We start from the raw sequence: 7,171 nt of genomic DNA, 5'->3' as shown, positions 1-7,171 counted from the left end.
AGCAAGATGTCATCATCAATAAGGACAAGACCCGCCAGCAAGAAGTCAATGGGGACCCTCTCAAACCGGCATGAGTAAAGGACCAATATAACTGATGTGATGATAGACATGACACTGACAACCAGGGATGGCTGACTAAAAAATGAGTCAAGAGACACCGCAGAGAGGTCGACTCAAGCTAACTTCCCTTGAACAAAAGCACGACTCAATGTGACTATGTGGCAGCATATGATGCCTCTGTATAAGTTCGCCATGCAGGAGGCACGAACGAACCCTCCATATGATTGGAAGAGATAACCAATCGGGGGAGAACTGACTCAATAACAAGGTTATGGCATACCTAAGTCAAACTAAATCCCACCCATATGGAGGAGACTTTGTTTTGAGTGCTTTGTTCAAGGGCGACACGACTAACTCTAGCTGCCAACAATAAATGGAAATACGGTCCTGTTCCCGCTCTTTTTTGGAATATTTAATTTTTTTGTCTTTTTCTGTTAAGCTGGAAAAAGAATAAAATAATGCTATGGTATAGTGGAAAGAACGAGTGTCGGTAAAACAGGTGATCTAGTTCCTGGGAAAGGAACGTTCCTATGCTCAATGCAGGGAGGTGAAAACTGGTCAGTGACACTCAAATGTATGTTCCTTCCACGGGTCAAGGTGTGTCAAGCTACAGAAGTCAAAGGTATGCGAGGTTGATTTTGCAGACGTCATGGTCAAAAGTTGGCTTAAACACGAGTCCAAGTGAAGCCGGCTCTAGGCCAAAAGGTGCAAGTGGTCAACATGCAATGCAGTAGTACAACTCAACACAAAGGAGCCTCTAGGGTATAAGGCCAGAACGAAGCGAAGAAGCTAAGAAGAATGATTCTTCAACGCATAATTCATGGCGGGACTACAGAGGACTCCCGAGCCTACTCAAATCAAAGCAGCATGGGCAACAAATGTCAGTGAGGTGATAACTAGGATGCCCATGTAAAGGATATCTCTACCACACAAGTCATGATACTTCTAAGCAATGAGAAGGTTCCGCACCATAACTTGGTGGGGTCGATCCTAAGGCAAAATGGGAAAGGAAACTGATAAGTGCACAATGCAGGCAGGAAAACCTAACCTATATGCCAGTTTCAAGAACCAATACCTGTCAGAACGGACCAACCATAAACTTCCAAAGGAGACATCTTCCAAGTTCTATGAACATAAATAGGAACACTAGACAAGAAGTTAATGCATCCCACATATAAACTTCATAAAAGATCTTGTGTTATAGAATACAAAACTTGAAAATGCATACCTCATATGTACAATATGGTACAGGGGACCACGCAGCCTTGCGGCTTATGCATAATAGTTCTTCTGAACAAACCCTTTGCAGGGATCAGACCAAGGAGTCCTTTGGTTATCATAACTCATGGCTTCAAAGAGTTCCTCCTGTGAAGGCAAAGCAAGATCTGAGAAATCATGAGAACTACAAGGATTAAAAGAGGAAATTAAAGGGTCCCATGTCCCTATAGGAAGAATCTCTTGGTCAACTGCCAGGACCAAGTCCCAAGAAGGAGAATAATAGGTCAAAGGATCCTTCTTAGAAGCGATTGAACATTGAGGATTCAATGCCACATAATTGACCCGTGGCGGGGTAGAGTCTACTTGAACACTTGGAACAAACCAAGGGGCATTCTGCAGTAAAGTCAAATTAGGGTGGTGATTATCAGATGCAAGCTGATCAATAGTGACAATATTCCCATTATGAGGAAAGCACATTACTCGAAAGAGTGAAGACACCACAGCATTCATAGCATAGACATAATCACACCCAAGTAGCATATTAAAGTCTAAAGGGCTATCAACCACCATCATATCGATTAAGACAATCTTCCCACCTAAAGTGATAGGAAATTGAGGAAGAACACCCATAGATTCACCAGGTCTTCTATCATAGGCTAACAACTGACTCTGAGCTATCAACAACTTTGGGGAACCCAAAGCTTTCCAAGTCAAAGAGGATATAATACTTGTAGAGGATCCTTCATCCACCATACATCAATAGACATTTGTGGAATTAACCCTGACCTTTATATGGAAAGGTGCAGTGGAAGGAAGACGAGGTTCAACAAGACTATCCCAATTAAAGGAAACACTCTTAGAACTTGGAGGCGGAACATTCGAAGAAACTGGAATGCCCCCTATACTAGAAGACTCTCTACTAGAGATCAAACATACTCTTTTGTTCGGCACTTCACCCCCCAAAAGAGGAGTGTAATCAGCCAGTGATTGCACTGTTTCTACCATATTATCAACCAACGGTTGATGGGATTGATGAGAAACCATATCAGATCTAGGAGTAGAAGTACTTTTAGACTCGGACCATATCCTTTGAACCTCTGGAATACCAGGGCATAAATGAGTAATATGGTCTCCCTTACATATCTTACAAGGGAACTTGGGTTTAAAACTTCTACGTCCAGGTTTCTTACCAACCTCCGTTCCGCCAACATGACTAGCAGTGGTTTGCGGAGAGTCCTGAACATGACTTGCAGAGGTCAGTGACTCTTTTCTAGTATGACTCGTAGTGACTAGACCTATGCCCCCAGCATGACTTGCAGCGACTGAAGACTCATCTTCAACATGACTCGTAGAGGTTGATGATGAAGTGCTAGTGTGACTCACAGTGACTAGACTTGTTCCCCCAACATGACTAGCAGTGGCTGAAGGCTCATCTTCAACATGACTCGCAGAGGTTGATGATGAAGTGCTAGTGTGATTCGTAGTGACTAGACTTGTGCCCTCAACATGACTAGCAGTGGCTGAAGGCTCATCTCCAACATGACTGGCAGAGGTTGAAGATGAAGTGCTAGTGTGACTCGCAGTGACTAGACTTGTGCCCCCAACATGACTAGCAGTGGCTGAAGGCTCATCTTCAACATGACTCGCAGAGGTTGATGATGAAGTGCGAGTGTGACTCGCAGTGACTAGACTTGTGCCCCCAACATGACTAGCAGTGGCTGAAGGCTCATCTCCAACATGACTGGCAGAGGTTGAAGATGAAGTGCTAGTGTGACTTGCAGTGACTAGACTTGTGCCCCCAGCATGACTAGCAGTGGCTGAAGGCTCATCTCCAACATGAATGGAAGAGGTTGAAGATGAAGGAATAGAATTATTCTTCTTATTTGACTTCCTCTTTCTCCTCTTTTTAGATTTCTTGTGACAAGAAGGAGGAGAAGAAGGAACCCCAGATTTCTCTTTGAGAGAAGATGAACAATTAGCACCCATGTGATGCCCTTGAAATAAAGCATTCAACCGAGAAGCTTCAAGAGCATTTGGAATATTCGGAGTGGACCACAGCCAAACGGGTAGTCCAACATTCAACCCAGAATATTCAAAGTGGCCATCAAGGGAGTACCAACGTTTCCAAAGAAAGGAAAAGCACAAGGATCCCCTTTTGGGAGGGCACCTTGGTTGGTTTCCACAGGAATATTGGCCATATCTAACTGTTCCAAAGACCCTTCCCTTACGGGAATATAGAAATAAATTTTCAAGGAATATGGATAAGCAATCAAAACCTTTGCCCTTGAGGAGGAAACTCCACAACTTTCGAAAGAACGACCAAAAGCCTTTCAAGATCGGTAGAGTGGTAAGCCGGTCACTCAGAACACAAAGTCCAAACGTGACTAGACAAAAATACCTAAAGCCAACTATATACAAGGAACAAAGAGCACACACTATAAAGTCCCTAAAGATATCAGCCAATCAAACAACTTCCAAGTATTTCCACTCCGGGTGATGAGGACCAGACACCAAAATACAAGAAAGTGGAGTAAGGGGCCTTCCGAAGATAGTCTGGGATAATGACGACCCAGTCCTATCAGCGAAGGTAACAGAGGAAGTTACGCTAACCTCCTAACAACAACCTGCGCCGGTGCAAGCCCCCAAGCTTCGCAAGGGTGCCCTCCAGTAGTACTATGGAGAGTGATGCAACATCAACCTTAGGTGCCATGGGATTCCCCTCCACAACCACCTGTGTAGTTCCCTAGGAGTAGCAACTATGGATACCAACTCGTCGCAGAAGCCAGGCGGAACAGTCGTGAGGTAAGTTCGGATAAGTAGGAGAGGGGGTATCTCTCTTCCCTGTCTTCACAGACCCTCGTGCTTAACTCCTAGATCCGGAGCTTTCCTGGTCTTCCTAACGCTATTGGATTTTCTCTCGTTATTCAGACTCCTACGTTTGACGTTTATATGGCCTTGGAGAGTTAACTCTCCACTCGCCTAATCCAAGGCCCTAAAATCCTGATCTTGTTGGTGTAACTGACTAAAACAAAAAGTTCTAGTGAATTTTAGTTAGCGCTTGATTTTAAATTAGGCTGTTCTTTAAGTCACAAGGTAACGGAAATGAAACTAGTGGTGTTTTTTGACGCAAAAGAAATTAATAAAAACTTAACTACATGCACATGCACTTTTTCGTATTTCGGTGAAGAGCAATTTCTATAGGGTTCAGAGGAACTTCTAATAAAAACAAAAATTTCTTTTCTTTTCGTTAATTTACGCTTCACACTCACAAAAACTAACAAAGCTATGTATGCCTAAAAGGATATGAAAATCTATCCTAATGCAACAAATATATGCGGATGCATGATTTAAAGCTACTCTAAAAACAAAAAATGAAAGTTGCTTGCTTATTAATATTTATCTTGCCACTTACAATGTCTAGATGGAATATGAGATGCTACCATTCATTTCATCTAAACACTAAAAACAAGTTCTAAGACAAACATAAAGCAATTTCACTCACTAAAAGGAAACCAAATGAAAAGCAAGTTCAAGAAAGAAAAACTAAGATTTTCAAAAGTTTTTCTTCAAAAGTAACAAACAAAAAAGTCTTTTCAAAAAATGCTCTCAACAACACTGAAACTTGTGATTGAAGAATAGGCAATTAAACACTTTTGCGAATCGACACCACTCAATGGATGAAAACCTAACAAATAAATGTGTTTGAAATCGCTCTTAACAATCAAAAGCAGCAATCAAAGCTTTGGCAATGAAAACCAAAAAGATCAAAAAGACAAATTCCAAGAAAGTGTCAAACAACAACTTTCATGAAACAAAGAAGTGGATGGTCACAAAAAGCGATTTTGTTAAGCAAACAAAAAGTCACCAAAAGCAAGATTAACACAAAGATTGTGATCAATCTTCCTACTCTGATAAAACAGAGCAGCCAAGATTCCTAGCAAGAGATCTTGCATGCTTTAGCAAAAACGATGACGCTTGCAATTAACGAAAAACAAGACCAATACTCCTTATAATCAGAGAGAATTCAGAACAAGATGCTCGCTGTAAAACAAATAACTGATACTGGACAGTGACTGTTTCAGACCGAATCAAACCACCAGACAAACCTCCAGAGACAAAAAGATTTATAAATCTTGAAAATTGCAATATATACGCCACTGTACTGATGTACAGATTGCGTGTATTCGCGACCGTATCTGAGGAAACCTGCGTATACGCGGGTTTACTCAAAGAAACAAGCGTATATACGCTCCTGTAACTAAGAAAAACAGCGTATATGAAAAGCTTCAAGAAAAATAAAAAATAAAAACAAATTTAAGAAACTGGCAAAGCTTAAAGTTCAAGAACAGACCAGACAGTAACAGCAAGCAGACAAGGCAGTTGAGCCCTGATTGGCTTGAAAAACACCCAAACTAGGAACAACAAGAGTGTTGTCCCCAGTGGAGTCGCCAATTCTAATAGTGGGAAAAGTCCCCCTAGGGTTTTTTGGGTTGAAACCCTAGCAGACTGAAAGTTATCTATTCAAAGAAACATGCATTCACACAGCCATTATGCTATTGTAAGCAAATTCTATGATAAGGGTACGTACCTTTGGTCCTACGTTTGAGAAGGCCCTTAGGGTCCAAACCCTTCTTGGAGTTCCCTTCTTCTCTTTTGTCCTGCAGAAGAAACAATTCAAAGAACACAGCAGTACATGGACAAAAACTTATAAAGAAACCATCTTCATGTTATAAAGAAAGGTAGTTAGTTATGAAATCCAAACAACCATTTACATATGAATTCTAAACATGAATATCATTAACATAAAGAAGATTCATTTCGGGAACCAAGACATGTGTTTCTTTTATTATAGACAAATAAAGTACATAAAAAGGAATATTTTCACCTGAGTCACCTTCAGCAGGCTCCAAGCAAAGATTCCTTCCGGATCCATTCCAGCCTCAAGCCTCTGACAAACTCCTTCCATGACTCTCTCCATGATGTCATAAATGGTGGATGAACATCAACACATAAGGAAACAAAGGTTTCCTGTACAAAATGGGGGAAGTGCAGAAGGCACAAGGGACTTCAGACATGGTCAAGGGAAAAATCTGAGCATAATAACCTTTCTCTCTCTTCTCCCTTCCCTTAGGCCTTCCCTTTGAGGTCTTTTTATACCACTCCCAAAGTAGCTTTTTAGTTAGGAGTTGGTTGGGAACAGTTGGGCCACGGGCACTAACAGGTGATCAGCAGGTAAAACCTGCGATCTCCGCCCGAAAATAAGGAGTTTTATATTTTTTTAAGTGTTTTAATACATACATGCGGGTTGGATATACACAGACCCACGTATACACACGTTTAACTTAGGGCAATGTCGCGTATAAGGGATAAAACACTGTTTTTTAAATTTTAGGATCAGGTCTAGAAGGAGGGGTTGCCCTAGGCCATGAGTACAGCATCACAAACCATAAGAGTGAGATTTGGAGCTATAACAATTTTCACCTAATTAGTACATGATGTGGTGGAAATTTACATGGATTATTTTACACCTTATGGCTGTGATTTCCAAGAAGCCCTGACTAGCCTAAGAAAAGTGTTGCACAAATTCATTGAAATTAACCTATCTCTCAATCCGGAAAAATGTGAATTCTTAAATACTGAAGGGACTATGCTAGGTCATTCAATATCTCAGCAAGGACTGCAGGTGGACCCGAACAAAATAGCAATCATCCAAAGGGTCCCACCTCCGCAAAAGAAGAGAGATGTCAAGAGTTTCTTGGGGTTAGCTGGATACTATTGAAGGTTCATAAAGGACTTCAACAAGTTTGCCTCTCCTTTATTTGGGTTATTGGCCAAAGATTCTGAGTTTATATGGTCAAAAAACTGTGAAGAGGCCTTTGACATTCTAAAGGGT

This window comes from Pinus tabuliformis, chromosome 5_2 (genome assembly GCF_031772625.1).
Source record: "Pinus tabuliformis cultivar Carrire ecotype Pingquan chromosome 5_2, CPIR1, whole genome shotgun sequence".
Classification (NCBI taxonomy): Eukaryota; Viridiplantae; Streptophyta; class Pinopsida; order Pinales; family Pinaceae; genus Pinus; species Pinus tabuliformis.
The sequence above is the reverse complement of the archived record's forward strand: the minus strand, read 5'-3'. Positions refer to the sequence as shown.